Genomic DNA, 20,298 nt, shown 5'->3' with positions numbered 1-20,298 from the left:
TGGACATCCACGAATGGGGTGACTTTGACATAATCAAAGATTAAGTACTTAGCCACAAGACAACGACGATGCCTCAGGTCAAAGGACTACTTACATTATTCCAACCATTAGAGTTACTTGCTTGACATGTGAGTAGACCTCCATGCAAGTACTCTCGTTCGATTGTGTTCAGTGAACTCATTCCCTTAATGAGCACCTACATACTTGTCTTAGTGTCACTACACAAATGGGATGAGACTTTCCATTCTTCCATTTGAAGTGGACACAGTATGTACCGGTCTAAGCATTGTCAGTGTCCCTTCGACAATCCAATGACCAGGAACCTTTTTGGACGTAATGGTTATGTGAAGAAGGTCTCTGTAGCCTAACATCATTAGATTACTTCTTCAATCGATCCATTGTCCATGGATTCATTAATAAGGACATATATCGTTTATTGAGATAGTCCTAATTAGTATCTTTGCCATTTGATGTATAAGAGTCATCCATACATCGATTCATTTGTCCTGAAAGGTTTCTTCCAAAGATTGACTTTCAGGGCATATTTCGAACACTTCCTACTGCTGTAACTGATTCGTCTACGGAGAAGGGGAAGTCTCCTTGCAAGGTACGAAAGAAAATTTTTGTCCTAGCTAAGAACAAGGGAGAATATTTGAACATATAAGCATACAAAAACTCTTTGCAAAAAGAAGGAGGAAAGTTTGAGTTGTTCTCACCCTTGAAGCTCATCCTTATCTGCACTAGGAATTCATCCAAGTGGAGCTTCAAGTCTCCTCCTTTGCTCCTTGGTTCTTTCCTTTCTTCTTGGATCTTTACTTCTTGAATCTTTGCTCCTTTGCTTCTCCTTTTCTCCTTGAGGATATGAGGAAGGATCTCCAATAAGCACCAAAGGCTTGGTCCTTCTAAGTCTCCACACCAAAGATGTAGTGTGAAGAAGATGGATGACTTAGAGAGACTTTTAATGCTAGTAAAAGTCTCCCTAAGTGGCTGGCCTTTGTAGAGAAAAAGAGAGAAATTTTTTTTCTTCTTTGCCTCAAGAAAACCCTAGTGAGAGAATGGTTATAAAGATGCTTGCATTGGGTTTGTTTTTTTTTTTTTGGGGGGGGCGGGGGCTATTTTCCATTAAGTTTTTAGTTGTCATACAACTTAAACTCAGTAAGCCTTATAGACCAAAAACCCTTTTAAGCCTCGTAACCCAAAACTAACTTAAAAGCCCAATACAAACCTTTCGTATAATTAATTAACTAATTAATTAATCTTGACCATTCTCAATTAAACTATTGAATTACTTATCCAACTCATTTATATTTCTTGACATTCATCCTTAGTTGGTGTACGATCCATTAGGTTCCATTTAACGAGGCAGTGGGCATTTGTTACTCTTAACGATCGATTGTGAATTGAAACAACATTTCAATTCTCCCTTTTATGAGGATTAGTGTTTCCTAATCTCTAGGGCTTCCACAAACCATGAGTGACACCTAGCAGTATGTCATGGCTACCCAAGCTAAGTAGAAGTGGTTGGAGAACCTATCCAGTTACAACTACAATGCAATACGGTCATTCTCTAATACAATACTCTTGATCACATCGTTTAAGTGATAGTTTGTTTCATGTCTACTATCCAATGTGAGAAATCTCTATATGATTCAATTGAATAATGAATTGGAACATTCTTTCTAAGTCATATTTATATGCTTTTGCCAAAGACTCTCGAACCATACCTCAGAGTATTCTCCTCCCACCATAGAAGGTAAGAGATCCCATGTTGTGCATTCTCATGCCTACATGACTAGACAACTTGACACCGACAATGTCGTGGACACTCTCAATGGAATGCCCTTGACATAGTCAAAATCAAGGACCTACCCATCAGACAACTATGATGCCTCAGGTCAAAGGACTATTTGGCATGTTGCAACTTATGTGCTCTTACATGACATGTATGTTCGAACTTTTTTTTTTATCATTGTTCAATGTACTTGATTATCCTTTTGAGAACCTTTGTGTTTATCATTGTCCAACACTAAATGACTTGAGACTAGTCATATTCACATTTGAGTCAATATAACACATACTAACCTTAGCGGATTGTCAATGCCCAATTGGCAATCCTATGGCTAGGAACATTTTAGTAATGAACATAAGATAAAGGTCTCGTTAATCTAACTTACATAGGTCACTTCTCTCTTTGAACAAATAAACACATGATACAATAAGCAATGATTAACAATAAGCTTTGCCCTTCATTAAACAAATAATAGTTTAACATAATAAGTATTCCAAAATCTATTACATCAAATGAGTGGCTTTGTGGGCATACTTCCAACAGTGTAGTTGTGAGAAGTTCACTGAGTCTATTTCTGAGGAATTTTTCGAGATTTGTGCGCTGCTAAAGCCTGACCTTCTTGAGGACATTAATGCATGCGCCAAGTTTGTTGATAATGTCAGGAAGGTGATTTACTCAAACACTTTTGCGAAGCGTCCTGCCAACTCGAGAAGGTCTTCAATGCTTGCAACTATGCGTAAAACTTTGATCATGGCAACTGAGTCTATGCACTTTGATCAGGATGCTGCTAGAGCTACTAAAAAGGTTGTAGCGGTGTTTTGAAATGATTGAGAAACTTGAATCTGAACTCGCTGTTTTGAAATGATCCGATGTCTATGCCCCCACTTCTCTGCTATTGGAGACTGTTCATCAAGAGGTCCTCAATTTGAAAGCTAAACTTAGTGTGACTCAGGCTATGTTGGAAGCTGTAAAGAAGGAAGTCTTACGCTTGCACCAGTAGTCCAGAACCTTAACCGTGTCAATTCGGAGCTATGATCTGCTTGTTTTACCAAGGATGACGAGCTTATCTTCATGGATAGTGAAGTGCCTAACCTTCAAACCGTTTAAGGGAGAATACTCTATGATATGATTAAGAATCTCTGGCCAGAGTATGAATGAGATTTAGGAAGTCGTTCCAAATCACATTCAAGGTACTCATATAAGTAAGAGAATCACATTGGATAGTAGACATGAATAAACTATCAAACCAAACAATGTGGTCAAGAGTATTGTATTAGAGAAAGACCATATTGCATTGTAATCCTAAACTGAATAGGTTCTCCACCTCTTCTGATTAGCTTGGGTAACCATGATATATTGCTAGGTGTCACTCATAGTTTTTGGAAGCCCTAAACGTGTATAATCACTAAAGGGAGAATTGAAAGTAAGTTTCAATTCACAATCGATTTGAAAGAGTTCTAATTGCCCACTGCCTCGCTAAAAGGAACCTAATGGATTGCACACCGTGTAAGGTAGAGATTGAAGAAACAATGGAGATGAGTAAGGATAATTAAATGGTTTAATTATTTGTGGCAAGGATTAATTAATATGTTAATTAATCAAACGAATAAAGTTCGTTAAAGACCTCGGGCTAGTTTTGGGCCTCAAGGCCCAATGGGCTTCGAACGTCAAGCCCATTGACTTAAGTTGTATGACAACTTAATGACTAAATATTCACAAAGGCCCAAACAGCCCAATAACACCCTATGCCGGCCATTTTGATAAAGGAGTAGGTTTTGGACTTATTACAAGTTTGCCACTCCAATGAAGGTAGGTATAAATATGACTTTATGGCTTTTTCTTCATTAGGGTTTCTTTCTCCCTTTCTCTCTAAGAGGCCGGCCCCCTTGGAGGAGATTAGCTAGCAATCTCTCATCCTCCAAGGTCACTCATCTCTTCTTCAAGTCCCTCATTGGTGTGGAAAAATTAGAGGTTCTCAATTTTGGGAACTTGGAGAATCCTTTCTACCATCCTCCTCCAAGAAATCGATGGAACTCAGAAGCAAGGAATGAAGGCCCTCTCCTTGGGTGATTAGCCTTTGCTTATGCAAAGAGGAATCAACAAAGGTATAAAATATCTCAACTCACTTTGTTCTTGAGTTGAGTCTTGGTTCACCTTTCTACTAGGCTTTGAATTTCATGGGTAATGTTTTGTTTTGAGTGCATACAAGCATGATTCCGCCTTTAAATGTTAATTGCATGCCATAGATGTTGCTCAAATGAACATGTTTTTCACAAAATTTCCTTCAAGTGGTATCAAGAGCCTAGGTCTAGTAGTTGGTGAATCCTTTTGGGTTTTGTAGTTCATAGTCTTTGATTTGAATGTTGTAATTGTTACAAGCTTTATTCTTGCTTCTTTGAATGTAAATTTTGTTAGAAAATTTGCCATCTCAAATGTTGTGGATGTAGTTCATATGAGCATGAATTTTGGAGCTAAAATTTGGTGCCATGTTTTTGGGGAAATTCGGCCAAATCTAAAGGGTGGTTTTTTGGGTTCTTGTTTGTCTTGTTAAAAGTGTTTTAAGGTGACTTTTGGAACCCCTAAGTACCTTAGGATGTTAACCCCCTTTTGAGTATTGAAATTTTGAATTTTATTGAGTGAAAACATTCATGGAGCTCTTATGAGTTTTCATGTCTGTTCTTCAATGTTCTTGATGTTCTTACCAAGAACAAAAAGTTTTGGTGTTTTGATTCAATATGTTTGTTGCTTTGAATAAAGTTTTGGTTTATTATTGATTGGTAATAGATGATTGGTGATGGATGATTTATGCCTTTATTGTTTGACAAAACATTTTTCTTACAACCCATCCCAATCAACTTTTCCTCACCTACCTATCCACTTGCACAAAACCTTTTCCTCACCTACCTATTCACCAAAACCTTTTCCCCCCTCCTTTTTCACTCTCACCAACCAGCCACCCTATTAAAATAGGGTACTTTTGGGGCTTTTATGCAATTACATAAAGTTTTGATACTTTTGTGTATTTGTACTTTAACCCGAAAGTTTACGTTTTTACGTAAAGGCCCAATAACACTAAAGGACAAATTGTTTTGCTCCTTTAATGAAGTTTTTGTATTTGATGAAATTTTTGGGTTCTAGTTGTAATTACATGAAGTAGTGGACTTTTGTGTTCTTACAAAGTAAATTCAAAAGTTTGTGTTATGCAACATAGGCCAAAAAGTTGTGGTTATTGCATTTGGCCCAAATTAGTTGAGAACAAAATAGTTTTGTATCTTTAAATGAGAATTGGATTTTCATTTCATTTAGCTCCATTTAAATCAATTCTATGGAAACAAAAACCAAATGAAAATGTTGCATTCAAGTTTAATTAGTTAAAGCGTTAATTAATTAAAGAAAGGGTGATTATGAACCTAAGCCTACGATAATTGAGCTATGTGAAAGACTGTCACAGCCCGTTCCAAATTATTATATTCGTGACTGTGAATGGACGAAATTGCCCTTAAGAAATACTAAATTTGTGAAGCTCAGGTTGCTAATTATCTAGGTTCCTAAGTTTGAAAATAAAATGAAATTTAATAAGGATGGAACTTAGATTTTTAGGTTAAAATGTTAAAGTTTGGTGTTTGGAGATTGGAATAAGGACCACGTGGGATCCCCACATCCCTCAAAACCCTCCTCATTTCCCGTTCACTGTCTTTCTCTCTCCTCCTTCACGATTTCTCACTCTCTCTGTCTCTCTCCTTCGAACTCACACGGACCACCACTAAAACCACCCTAAATCTATACCAACGTCAAGTTTGAGACCACCATTGGAATCCTGAGGACTTCACGATCACGTTGGTATCCATTTCAGGTAAGTTTTACTTCGGAAAACCTAGATTCTAAACTCCCCATGAAAGTGTACTGTTCATGAGCTTTGAATTGGTTGATTTTTAGGACAATCCAAGCTCATAGTGAGCTTAGTGAGGTCCCAAGGAAGCTCGGAGTGCTTCGTTGGAAGTTTTTGGACGTAAGAACACGGAGATTGACAAGTTCAAAGTTTGGCCGGAGATTTCGAGGCATTTTCCGGAGAATCCCCGGCGAGTTAGGAGTCGAGGTAGGTATCAATATCTTCGTCTCGTCAAGTACTACAACTTTCCTTTTTGTTTCACTCAATTTCGTTGAGTATTGAAGAAGTTATACTCATTTGAAAAATACCCAGTTTCCGGCGACCTCCGAAGCTTTCGAGGAATTTTCCGGCCAAAATACGGCGAACTAGGTGTTGTACAAGGTACCATTCTATTTGTCTCTTCAAGGGCTACAACTTTAGTTTTTGAATCACTTGATTTCGTTGAGAAATGACAAAGTTATGGCAATTTGAAAAACTGTTCAGAAAACGGCCGCCGGAAAAACCAGTCCGGCGACCCAAGGAAGAAGAAGGTGCTACAGTAAAAATAAAAAAAATAAAAATAAAATTATTTTAAAAATATGTCGACGTCCGTGACGTCGAGTAGATCACTGTGGTATATTCATATACCTAAATTGAACACCGTATGAGAAAGTTATTGAGGATTGTTGGTTAGGTGTTCAAATAACGTTTTATAGTTTTCACATTTAGGTGAAAATGTGAATTGATGATCCGACCGTTGGATCGTCACCAAAACTTTGATACGTTGTAATACGTAATATTTGAGGATTATTGGAACTTACGGATTGGGAATCCGAGTTACGGATCTTCCGGAATTGGAATTGTAAGTCCATAATATAAAATGTTAACCGTCACTTAGTTTTGGAAATTGACGGAGATCCGACCGTTGGATGGTAATGAAATTTTAGGATGTTGTCCTAGAGGTATAATGTGGACCTCTGGAAGTTATGGATTTAAAATCTGAGTGGCAGATCTTCCGGATCGATCAACGTAGTGACGTATTTTATATAAGTTATGTATTCTATCGATATGAATTCTGAGCCTGGATTTGATTACTATTCTAGGCGGCGATCGTCATGACGCCTTGATGTGTGGTGCTAGGGAGTTGTTGGACGAACTCCAGGTGAGTGGGCAGTTTTGTTTTCCGTATATATATATACTTGACGTTTCCCAGAAATTGAATTGAAATGAAAATATGTTTAAAATGAAATGCATATGAGTTATGTGGAAAAAACGGGAAGTGAAATACCATGCATAGAATTGATATGAAAAGTATATAGAAATGTGAGTTGAAATGCCATGCATGAATTAATATATGATGCATATGTATGAATTGGTGCGGTGGACGCACAGGTAAGAATTGATTTATGATGCATATGTATGAATTGGTGCGGTGGACGCACAGGTAAGAATTGATTTATGATGCATATGTATGAAATGGTGCGGTGGACGCACAGATGAGTATTTAATTACTGTTATGATGATGATGATATATATTGAGCTCAAATCCTGCACCATGGTTTAGTGCTTATAGTATTCACCGCATCGCACGCTCGCCTTGGATCCAAGTAGATGCTAGTCGTACAGTCCACGCGGAGTGGGTACGACAGACCAGTCGCGAGAGTGTTAGTGAGATTCCGACTGGTGGGTGACCTTAGATTATGTGCACAGATGATTTATGAGAAGCACTAGAGCGTAACTTGCGTGCAGAAGGCCGGACGGGTCACAGAGGTGACTCCGGTAGAGTGATAATGATAGATTTTGAGCTCTAGGTTCAACCGTATAGGGCTATTAGAGGGCCTACGGTTGATTACTTTCTTGCACCTGATATGATTATGTTGATGCATTCATACCTTATTACTGTTGAGATGATGTGGCATGGCATAATTAATATGAGAAATGTTGAGATGACATGGCATGGCATGATTGATAAAGAGATAATGTTGAGATAGTAAAAATGAAGTTTTGAGAATATATATGTATATTTATATTTTACATTTCTGGGAAAGTATACAGGTTTTACGGAGAGGGGTTACAACGTTTTGAGAAATGTTTGGATTTGGAAAAGAATTGTTTTACTGACCCACTCAATTTTGGTTTTGCGCCCCTCCAGGTTCAGGAATCACAAAGGTGTGGTGACTACGAGGAATTCGACGGTGTTCTGACAGATTGGACAAAATTAGGACTCACCTTCGGGTGTATCAATTTAAATTGTATCTTAAAGCTTCCGTACTGTGCAAATGGTTACGTCACTCTCACGTGACGGCCAGCATGCCCTCCTTCGGGACGGGGTGTGTCAAAGACCGTCTCAAATTTGTTTGAACCTGATAGGAGCATATTTATGCGACTTAGTTAACTTGTTCTTGTGCATTTGTGTTGTTATTTCTTAGTTAATTATGTATTTTAAGCTATTTTCGTGTGTTTGTAGGTCATAATAACAAAGTTGGCAAGAAAGTGCATTTTGGAGCATTTTTGAGCATTTTTGAGCCAAGATTGGATAGTGCAAGCATGGAGACATGAGGATGGACGTTTTTGAAGATTTGAAGGCTAGAAATCAGCATGTGCGTGTGCAACTGTGTTGACCTACAACTCCAAACATCCATTCACTACACCCATTACATCCACTCATTACCAAACATCCACCCACTACACCCATTATATCCACTCATTACCACAACACTCACCCACTACACCCATTACATCCACTCATTACCAAACACTCATCCACTACACCCATTACATCTACTCATTACCAAACATCCACCCACTACACCCATTACATCCACTCATTACCACAACACTCACCCACTACACCCATTACATCCACTCATTACAACTTCATACACTCCTCTCCCTAGCCTATAAATACATCCACCCTTCACCATAATTTTGGGGGCCATCATCCAAAGACACTACATTTCACATCTCACAACTTCATTCACAAACACAATTTCCTTGCTGTGACCTCCATCCTTGCAATATGATTTGATTACTTTCAGTTGTGATTCATAAGTTGTGAATTTAATTTACTTATCCATTTGAATTAAAACTGATTTGTGTATGTTGGTTGAGAGTGCACGCTTAATTTCCATGCATAAATATGATGCTAGGATATAAGGGAGTTTCACCTAATCGTTATGAACTTATATTCACAACTAGTAAAGGTTGTTCGTCACAACCGTGTTAAGTAAATTCTTGGCATAAGTTTCATGCAATTCATAGTTACAAGTGTTTCGTCAATGCTTATGATTTTCATAGAACTTAATGATTCTTGCTTGTATCTCTATTATGCAATTCATGTAGGGAACTTGTGGGGAATGCTTTGGGTTGTTGTATGCAATCATCCAATTCAATGAAATTAGGAAAATCTGAGGATTAATTTAAGCGTACCTAATTAATCTAGGGTGTTGAGGTTCATGGTTTATTGAAAAGCAACTAGAAATCGTTTTATATGCAAGTGTGTCATGTGTGGAGAAAGACCTTCTAGACAGCCCATCATCCATTCAAATCACCAAATTCGTCCAAAATCTGTTTTAAGTCTTTAGTTACTTGTTTTTACTTAAATTCATCCAAAACCAAATCCCCCTTTACTTTAGAGTGTCTGATTAGTTAGAATCTGTCCTAGTTGTGTTTTTAAGTGTTTTGAGTTAAGTTAAAACCAATTTTCGTCCAAAGTCATTCTTAGTGTCTAGTTTGAATCTAATTAGTTGTTTTCAGTTCTTTGAGTCTAGTTTAGAGTTTTTAACTTTGTTTATATGTTTTTAAGTCAGTTTAGAGGTTATTAGCAAGCCCTCCTAATCCTCGGTCCAGAACAATCCCTACTTACATTCTTTACTACAATTGATACAAGAGGGTTTAATTTGTGTGTTAAGTTAATTTTTGCATCAAATTTTTGGCGCCGTTGCCGGGGATTAGCAACTTTGCTAATCTCCGTTGTTTCTTTTTCATGTTTTTTGTTTTAGTTACTGACTTTGTTTCTATTTGTGTCTTTTATTTTTACTTATGATATTTGATTTAGTTTTATTTCCTTGATTTCAAGTACTAGAGAAGTAAGACATGGATTTTGCTACCATTCACGCTCAATTGGCGAAACTTACTTCTCAATTGTCACAATATGCCGAAAGGACCACAATGCAAAGTGTCCCTACAGATGGTGTGTCCTATGGGCAAGGATATCCAACTCGTCAATGTTCTTAATTCGCTGCGAATGAAGATGCTTAGGGTTATCAAGGACATAGCCAATCAGGGGATAACATGTTTTCCAACGGTTACCATTCAGATTGGAGAGATTATTCAGATTACATATGTGGAGAACCGCAACAATTCCAACAAGATGGATATTGGTAGCAAGAAGAGGAGTTCTATCACTGGCCATATGAACCATCACAACCACCACAACAATCTGCCCAATTCAATTCAGGTACATCTTTGGATAATGATATGTTTAATAAGTTACTCACCTTTTTGAACCAGGATGTAGAAAACCGAAACAAAGAGGTGAAAAATCAAGCCAAGAAGACGGGCGAATTGGAAAAGCAATTTGGGCAAATTATGGAGTTCACGGCACAAATTCAAGAGCAAAGTGAATTCTCCAACTCAATTGTTGAAAATTTGAAGGAAGATTTTGAAATCCATGATGCTATCACTTTGGGAAGTGCTATGGAGGTTGGAGGTGAACCCAAGACATCCAAACAAAGCCAAAACATGGATGAACAGTTGATGCTCGAAGAAGAGGAGAATAACAAGGCCACAGCAAGGGAAGAACCACCTTTGCCGCAGCCCCATATGCCATCTATACCGTCCACTACAACCAAGGTAAGCCTAAATTCAATTTGTCCTGACCCCGTTTCACCAAATGTCCTTATTCCTTGCAGGATCATGCAATCCAAGGAAGAAGAGGGTGAGAAAGCATCTTCAAAACCTTTCCAACGAACCAAGAGCAAGAAGTGGATGGGGAATGTCTAGAATTCATCAAAAAAGAAACACTTGAGACGAAAATTCCCAAAGAAGTTGGATTTTATGACACGGGACAAGTCATAACTCTCAAAACACCAAATCTGGCCAAGTCCCATATCCCTGCAACCTTCAAAGATGTGGTGTTCGTAATTGAGTTTGTGTTGGAGCAAGCAAGTAAGCCATCTTCTCTAACTTCGATTTTAGTATATACTAACTTGCTGATTTTGATGATTCAGGCACCTACACTAAAATTTAAACCATTGCCGGATCATGTCAAGTATCACCTTCCATTCAAGGATCAATTCCATGCTATGGGCCCTATCTAAGTTTAGAAGGAAGTTTCGTCCGGCTGGAAAACGTTAAAGCAAGCGCTTCTTCGGAGGCAACCCATGTATTCAAATAAGGAAGATTTTTGAATCGCTCCACAATCAGTTTTGTGTTTCTAAAAACCTTTCTTTTCTGCAGTTTTATTTTGCCATGATTGTCATTTTTATTTATTGCTTGTTTAATTGTTTTTGGTATGGGTTTATTTTTGAAACACTGACAGATATGCAACGTATTTTACATTCATTTTCATGAAAAAAGAAAAGAAACATTAAGCAGAAAATACAAGAGGGAGCCTTCACAAAGGCTGCTTAGGAAAAGTCTCAGTAATCGGCGGAGCCTCAGCAGTCGGCGGAGCCCCAGAAGGAGGAGGCATCAGAGGTTGATCATTTGGAGCTTCAGTACGTGGTACAGCCCCAGAAGATGAAGGCAAATGTTGTTGGAACAAACCCACAAACCTCTTATGATCAAGTAAGATTTGACCATCATATTCCTGCATCTGGTCAATCATCCTCTTCATGTTTGTAGCATAGTTATGTGCGAGCCTGTGCAACTGTTTATTCTTATGCTTGAGCCCTCTAATCTCCTGTTTGAGACTCATCACTTTAGCCGCCAATGACTCAACTTGACGGGTTCGAGCAAATAGGCGTTGGGCCATATTAGACACAGAACCTGCACACTGCACACTGAGAGCCAGAGAATCCTTCACAGCCAACTCATCAGACCGTTTGGCAAGTAGTCTGTTATCTTTGGGAGTGACAAGGTTCCTGGCCACCACCGCAGCTGTCATATCATTCTTCATCACCGAATCCCCAACAGTAAGGGGACCAGTAGGGGATATGAAAGATGGGCGCCATATGTTTTCTGGAGAAAGTGGGACTGCCTTTTCACCAAGGTTCAAGTCAAAACGACGGTCGGAAGGGCCATACATTTTCAAAGGTGTTAAAGAAATAAAAGGTCGGACAAGTCAAGATCGTAGAAGTGCAAGAAGGGAGTTTTTACAGGCAGAAATTCAAGTGTGCTTTAAACATCCTGCATACCTCTATAAAAATCAGCACTCAATGGGATTTCAGAAATCGAAGAGGCGAGCTTAGAAATCGAAGAGGCCAACTCAAAAATCAAAGAGGCGCTAGCTTTCTCAAAAGCTGGGCTTGCTTAGAAAGCACGGCCAATCTTCTTTTCCAGATTTGTCCGCAGTTGTCACATGCAACCTCTGCACTCGACTGGATTTCAGAGATCAAAGAGGCAAACTCAAAAATCGGAGAGGCATCTGCTTTTCCAGACGTGTCAGCATCTGTCACATGCAGAGTCAGCTTTGCGGAAATCACGGGCAATTTGTCGAAGCGCTGATTCCAGACATCGGAGAAGCATCTGCTTTTCCAGACGTGTCAGCATCTGTTACATGCAGAGTCAGCTTTACGGAAATCATGGGTAATTTGTGGAAGCGTTTTTCCAGACGTGTCAGCATTTGTCACATGCAGAGTTAGCTTTGTAGAAATCACGGGCAGTTTGTCAAAGCGCCGATTCCAAATATCGAAGAGGCACTTATTTTTCCAAACGTGTCAGCGCCTGTCACATGCACACTCAGCCTTGCGAAAATTACGGGCAATCTGTTGAAGATCTCTTGTGAAGTAGAAAACACGTGAAGTTTACTATTAAATCATCCAATGATTGCTGACAAGAGTGAAAGAATAGTATCGGTTATTAATTCCTATAAATGTCACCTTTCACCCTCCATTGCAAGGCAGATATACATAACCTTTCTTCTTCTCCGAGAATGCCTTTCCAACAAACCCTCTCGAGTCACTCAGTGTTCCTTATTCCTTGGGGTACCTCTGCAAACAACTCATCCAAAGCAAAAGTATTTCATAGCATGAAGGTTGAAAGCAAGAGTATCTCATATCATGCTTTCTCCATTTCCTTCTCATTGTCGTTGTTTTGGGACAAAGAGAAAGAGAGCAATCAGCCAGCACTTGGTATCAATCTTTCGATCTAGAACCGACTGCCTGGAACCCCTTCCTGATTGCTTACCTAGCTTTGCTCTCGAGTACTCATCTTCATCATTTTATGCTTCTTCTTCATCTACCACATCTGCCTGGGGAACAGATAAGGGAAGTGAAAATGATACCTCGAAGCATGTGGAGACAATTTGCCAATTCATCCTCAACTAGGGACAAGGAGAAAGAAGGCAAGAGGTGGGCACTTGGAAAGATTGAAGAAAGAAACAGACCAACACCTCTACCTCGTGCCTGCCTGCCGTGCAGAAGAAACAAGCAGAGAATAATGCAGACTGCACAATCAAATCAACCCAGCAGAATGAGTCTGATTTGAAACCAAGGAACTCTCATATTCCTCGCTCAGAATTCCAAACCAGTTCGAGATCAAAGTTGTGGAAAGACAACAAGATCATCTATCTTCAAAACCAGATTTGCATTGTTAAACTATACTCTGTCTGGTTTTTACTTTGCCATACTTGTCATGTTTATTCGTTGTTTGTTTGTTTGATTGTTTTTGTGTGAGTTTATGCTTGAAACATTGAGGACAATGTTTGATTGAAGTGTGGGGGGGGTAACCATTGTTTTGCATTAAATTCGTAGGAGTTTATCACCCATTACTTATAGTGTTGTTCCTTGCTGTTTTAAGTGTTTTTAAGCTGTTTTGGAGTGTTTCAGTGTGTTTTAACATAAAAATCCGAAAATCTCATAAAAATTTGAAAAATTGTTTTGAAAAACCCAAAAAGAGTTGTTTTTGTATGTTTATTTGTGTCTTAGGGTACCTTCCAACACAATGATGAGGATTTGGTTTTTAATTACATGACTGTTAAAGAGAGTTATAAACATGGATGCAAATTTGATTTACTCTTTGGTGTATGCTTGGTTGTGGTTATAATTTATGAATTCACATGCAATCGTAAAAGGAAAAATCAGTTTTTTTTGTAACATGCTTGAAAGAAGGAACTCAAACTAACGTTACATCCTTGAGAGACTTGGGCCTAAATGTTTATTTGGAGAGTTATTAATATGTGCAATTTTTTTTTGTTTTCTAAAGTCGTTGCATGATCTCATTATTCTTTGCTTGGTTGCTACTTAGAAGGCGTTTCATCATTTAGTTCCAAATGCTAGAACTCATGCCTATTTCATTCAAAGCATGTTATTGATTTGCATAACACATATTCAAGGTGAAGTTGTTTAGTGAGCCAAGAGCTAAAAAGCCTATCCCGTTCATTATGTGTTTAAGTTTAACCCCGTTGAGCCTTGTGTTGCCTATGTTCTTTGTTACCCACACTATCCTCACCTAGCCTAGATTAGGACCATCCATACCCTTGTTCTTGAAGCATAGTAAAGCATAATTTAGAAGGAATTCCTTTTGTTGAACTCTTGCAGAAAAACAAGTGTGGGGGAAGTGATTCTTGTGTGTGTGTGTGCCAAAGTCCTTCATAAGGCACGGGTAGAAAAGGAAAAGAAAAAGAAAAATTCGTGGAAAATAGAATGAAAAGAAGAAAAGTTGTGAAAAGAGTTGAAAAATTTATGAGAAAGAGCTCTAAAGTGTTGTTTGTTGAAGAAATGGTCCAAAGCATTGAATTCGACCCTAAGTGTTGCATGAATCTTCCCTTTGTGTTTAAATGTTGATTTTTGCATTCTAAAGTAAATTCCAAGTGTCGATTCCATTACTTTGCTTGCTATCGCTTTAAGAACGTTTGTTATTCCTATCCTTTCTTTGTTAGCCATTACCCCCAAGCCCTGTTACAACCCTTGACTTCAATCTTGAGTGTTGTGTGTTTCAATTTGTGGAGTTTGAAATTGATATGAGCATATGGTGTCACTGATTCTTGCATCTAAGTAGTAGCATTCCATTCATGAGATCATATATATACATGAATTAATAATTCCAGAAATTGCTTCTTTGTTGAAAAACATATGTGAGTACTAGTTTTCATGTTTACATCAATCTTCTCACATATACCTAGTATAGGGAGTGTAGTCAGAAATTCTTGTGTGAAAATAAGAGTGTATCTAGTAAGGAATTGAGGAAATTCTCTAAGGCATGTTACTGTATTCAAAATGCTGTTTTAATTAATTAAATGTGAGCTAGTGAATGGTGACTATGATTAAGTATGCTCGAGGGTAAGGAATGCTTAATTCTATGTAAGTGGTGATCTTTGGCATGTCATGTTTCATTGAAAATCCCTGAGGCAAATGTTGAAAGGTTAGGTTATGTTTTGTTTGTTTTGTTTCGTTTTGTTTCTTTTGTTTTGCTCGAGGACTAGCTAAGTGTGGGGGAATTTGATAGGAGCATATTTATGCGACTTAGTTAGTTTGTTCTTGTGCATTTATGTTGTTATTTCTTAGTTAATTATGTATTTTAAGCTATTTTCGTGTGTTTGTAGGTCATAATAACAAAGTTGGCAAGAAAGTGCATTTTGGAGCATTTTGGAGCATTTTTTAGCCAAGATTGGATAGTGCAAGCATGGAGACATGAGGATGGACGTTTTTGAAGATTTGAAGGCTAGAAATTAGCATGTGCGTGTGCAAGTGTGTTGACCTACAACTCTAAACATCCATCCACTACATCCATTACATCCACTCATTACCAAACATCCACCCACTACACCCATTACATCCACTCATTACCACAACACTCACCCACTACACCCAACACCCATTAAATCCACTCATTACCACAACACTCACCCACTACACCCATTACATCCACTCATTACAACTACATACACTCCTCTCCCTAGCCTATAAATACATCCACCAAACATCCACCCACTACACCCATTACATCCACTCATTACCACAACACTCACCCACTACACCCATTACATCCACTCATTACCAAACACTCATCCACTACACCCATTACATCTACTCATTACCAAACATCCACCCACTACATCCATTACATCCACTCATTACCACAACACTCACCCACTACACCCATTACATCCACTCATTACAACTCCATACACTCCTCTCCCTAGCCTATAAATACATCCACCCTTCACCATAATTTTGGGGGCCATCATCCAAAGACACTACATTTCACATCTCACAACTTCATTCACAAACACAATTTCCTTGCTGTGACCTCCATCCTTGCAATATGATTTGATTACTTTCAGTTGTGATTCATAAGTTGTGAATTTAATTTACTTATCCATTTGAATTAAAACTGATTTGTGTATGTTGGTTGAGAGTGCACGCTTAATTTCCATGCATAAATATGATGCTAGGATATAAGGGAGTTTCACCTAATCGTTATGAACTTATATTCACAACTAGTAAAGGTTGTTCGTCACAACCGTGTTAAGTAAATTCTTGGCATAAGTTTCATGCAATTCATAGTTACAAGTGTTTCGTCAATGCTTATGATTTTCATAGAACTTAATGATTCTTGCTTGTATCTCTATTATGCAATTCATGTAGGGAACTTGTGGGGAATGCTTTGGGTTGTTGTATGCAATCATCCAATTCAATGAAATTAGGAAAATCTGAGGATTAATTTAAGCGTACCTAATTAATCTGGGGTGTTGAGGTTCATGGTTTATTGAAAAGCAACTGGAAATTGTTTAATATGCAAGTGTGTCATGTGTGGAGAAAGACTTTCTAGCTAGCCCATCATCCATTCAAATCACCAAATTCGTCCAAAATCTGTTTTAAGTCTTTAGTTACTTGTTTTTACTTAAATTCATCCAAAACCAAATCCCCCTTTACTTTAGAGTGTCTAATTAGTTAGACTATGTCCTGGTTGTGTTTTTAAGTGTTTTGAGTTAAGTTAAAACCAATTTTCATCCAAAGTCATTCTTAGTGTCTAGTTTGAATCTAATTAGTTGTTTTGAGTTCTTTGAGTCTAGTTTAGAGTTTTTAACTTTGTTTATATGTTTTTAAGTCAGTTTAGAGATTATTAGCAAGCCCTTCTAATCCCCGGTCCAGAACGATCCCTACTTACATTCTTTACTACAATTGATACAAGAGGGTTTAATTTGTGTGTTAAGTTAATTTTCGCATCAGAACCATGGGAATGTGTAGATTAGATTTTGGTTGTAATTTGATATGATCAAATGTTGTAAAAGAGCATAAGCTCTTCTTTACTTTAAAGTAATTTGTTTTGATCAAATGTTGTAAAAGAGCATAAGCTCTTCTTGTTGGAAATATGCCCTGAAAGTCAATCTTTGGAAGAAATCTTTCAGGACAAATGAATCGATGTATGGATGATTCTTATACATGAAATGGCAAAGATACTAATTAGGACTATCTCAATAAACGATATAAGTCCTGAATAGTGAATCCATGGACAATGGAACGATTGAAGAAGTAATCTAATGATGTTAGACTACAGAGACCTTCTTCACATAACCATTATGTCCAAAAGGTTCCTGGTCGTTGGATTGTCGGAGGGATACTGACAATGCTTAGACCGGTACATACTGTGTCCGCTTCAATTGGAAGGATGGAAAGTCTCAACCCATTCGTGTTGTGACACTAAGACAAGTATGTAGGTGCTCATTAAGGGAATGAGTTCACTGAACACAATCGAACGGGAGTACTTGCATGGAGGTCTACTCACATGTCAAGCAAGTAACTCTAATGGTTGGAAAGATGTAAATAATCCTTAGACCTGAGGCATCGTCGTTGTCTTGTGGTTAAGTACTTAATCTTTGATTATGTCAAAGTCTCCCCATTCGAGGGTGTCCACGGCATAATTGGGGTTAAGCCACTTAGTCATGAAGGCAAGTGTATGCGCAACAAGGAATCTCTAATCCTCGATAAGAGAGGAAGAATACTTTAAGATATGATTCGGGAATCTTCGGCCAAAGTATTGAGCGTAATAAAGGAAAGCGTTCCTATACGACTCAATTGAATCATATAAGAAGGAATAATCACATTAGGGGTTTGACATGATATATCCATACCCTAATGATGTGATTGAGAGTATTGTATTAGAGAAGGATTGAATTACATTGTAATTCCAACTGACTAGGTTCTTCGAATAAACTTCTACATTAGCTTGGGTAGCTATGACATATGGTTAGATGTCACTCATAGCTTGTGAGTTCTTCTAGATGATTAAATGTAGTCGTCAAAGAAGAAAGGTGAATTAAAATGAAGTTTTAATTCACTAAGTGATTGAATTAAATATAAGCAATTGGATTGATGCCAATCACCTCACTGCCTTGCTAATTAGAACCTAAAAGATTGTTCACCACAACACTATTGTAGTGAGTAACTAATGGATGATGGAAACAATTAATTGGATTAATTATGTGTTGTGATTAATTTAGAAAAGTCTAAAGAAATCATAAAAGCGATAAAGATCGTTTTGGGCTTAAAGAAACGTTCGGGTTTAATTAGGCCCATTGGGCATAAACCCATTGGGCTTTTATTCAAGCATTGGATGACTTGAAATAACAAAATCCCAAAGCCCAAAAACAACACAAAGGGGCCGGCCACTTTAGGTGAGGAAAGGTGAGATATTTAGTCAAGTTGTTGACTAGGTTTCTTTTGTCTATATAAGCAACTTTATAGAGATAAAGTTCATTAGGGTTTTTTGTGAGTTTTGAACAACAAAAGAGGCAAAAGAAAATAGCTCTCTTGAACCACAAAAACCGGCCACCAAAGGGGGTTTTTACTAACATCTCTTACACCCTTTTGGTTATTCCTTCATCCTTCTCACTACACTAATGGGTGAGGATCTTTAGAGGTTTCCTACTTTGGGAACTTGAAGAGAACCTAGGAGCACTCATTATAACAAAGTGGAGGAGGCAAGGAGGGAAGCTAGGCTCAAGGATTTCAAGGAGCAAAGGGCTTGGAGGTGGTCCATCCTTGGTCTCAAGTCTAGATCAAGAGGTATAAGACTAACCTTCACTTTGTTCTTGATTCTAAAATTTGTTTTGATGCATTATATATAAACCTATGAACCTTGAAGGGGATTTGGATGACTATAGCTTTGATAATATGTTATAAATGTTTCCGCTGCTTTCGTATATTAAATTTTGATTTGTATATGCATGATAGTCATTATGAAATCCCATGCTAGAATCTCATAATTTCCCTTCAAGTGGTATCAGAGCCAATGGTTTATGTATAATGTGTCCTTTTGGATTTTATGCATATGGGTATTAATGTTATGTATGACATATTATTGTTTCATTCAAAGTATGTTTATCTTTTGTTTTTCAATAGTTGAAAAATGTTAGTCAAAAGTTGAGAAAGATATGTTTGCAAAAGTGTTTTGTATGCATGAATGAAAAATGAGTTTAGAACTAGTATGACATATTATTTCTTCATTTAAAAGTATGTTTGTCTTTTGTTTTTCAATGGTTGAAAAATGTAAATCAAGAGTTGAAAAAGATATGGATGTAAAAGTTGTTTTGTATGCATGAATGAAGAATAAGTCATGAACAAAATTTGGGGTTTTGTTCAAAAGGGTAGGCACGGTTTTGGGGGTGGTTTTGGGTTGTGTTTGTGTTTTATTGTAAACCACTCACACATCCTATTAAAGCTTAAAAGAAGTGTTCTTGTCACTTTTGTTTTTGGGTTTGAAAAAACACCTAGAATACACAAATCTTGGAAAAGTGTTCATGGTTTTGTTCTTGGTGTTCATAGTTTGGTTTTGGGTGAAAATGGTTTTATTTGGTTTTCATGCATGGTCTTATGGTTTTGGATGATGTTCTTACCATCCATAACCATATTAAAACTTATTAAAACCCTAGACTTGTCTAGGAGATTTCCATCAATTTTTCATTAAAGCCATTTAATGCCAAAACCAAGTGACAAGCAAAATTGTGATTTTTTCTACTTTGCATTAAATTGTTGCATGTGGGTGAGACTTCCCACCCTCCCATTGAATGGCCGGCCTCCCTAGTGGATTTATCCACTTGTGGGGCTATTTTGTAATCTTTGAAAAGTTGATATTTATTTTGAAATATTTACGGTTTTACCCCTAACTTTTCATATTTACATTTAGGCCCCTACTAACTAGAAAGTTAAAATATTTGATTTTAATTTTGTTAGTTGTTTAAACTCATAATACTATTATGCCCATATGCACTAAATCTAAATGTTTATGTTGCATTCCATCATGATTATTTAAATGTGTTTAAGTAGTTATGAAATGGATGACTTTGGACTTATGCCTTAAACGATAATTGAGCTATATGATAAGGCGCTAAAATCAAATTGTTTGAACCTTGGGAATGTGTTTTAATTACTGTTTAATTGGACCTTGTCACGTTTGACGTTAATCTTTCTCTCCCTTTTTTTAGTATATGTAATTTATAGGAATTTGTACAAATCGGTTTGTAATTCTTATTACT

At 37.5% G+C, this 20,298-nt stretch overlaps 1 long non-coding RNA gene across 2 annotated transcripts; it reads left to right on the top strand.

Moving 5' to 3' along the window:
• The first annotated feature begins 5,285 nt into the window (after positions 1-5,285).
• Positions 5,286-8,005, top strand: LOC126617810 (uncharacterized). 2 transcript variants are annotated; one of them, XR_007621542.1, is made up of 4 exons: positions 5,290-5,885; positions 5,991-6,059; positions 6,761-6,819; positions 7,810-8,005. It is a non-coding gene; the product is annotated as an uncharacterized LOC126617810 (long non-coding RNA). The 2 variants fall into 2 exon arrangements; XR_007621541.1 differs by having other exon boundaries at positions 5,286-6,059.
• Positions 8,006-20,298: the final 12,293 nt, after the last annotated feature.

The sequence above is a fragment of the Malus sylvestris genome, chromosome 1 (genome assembly GCF_916048215.2).
Source record: "Malus sylvestris chromosome 1, drMalSylv7.2, whole genome shotgun sequence".
NCBI classification, from domain to species: domain Eukaryota; kingdom Viridiplantae; phylum Streptophyta; class Magnoliopsida; order Rosales; family Rosaceae; genus Malus; species Malus sylvestris.
Note: the sequence above shows the minus strand (reverse complement) of the source record. Positions and strands in the feature narration are given on the sequence as shown.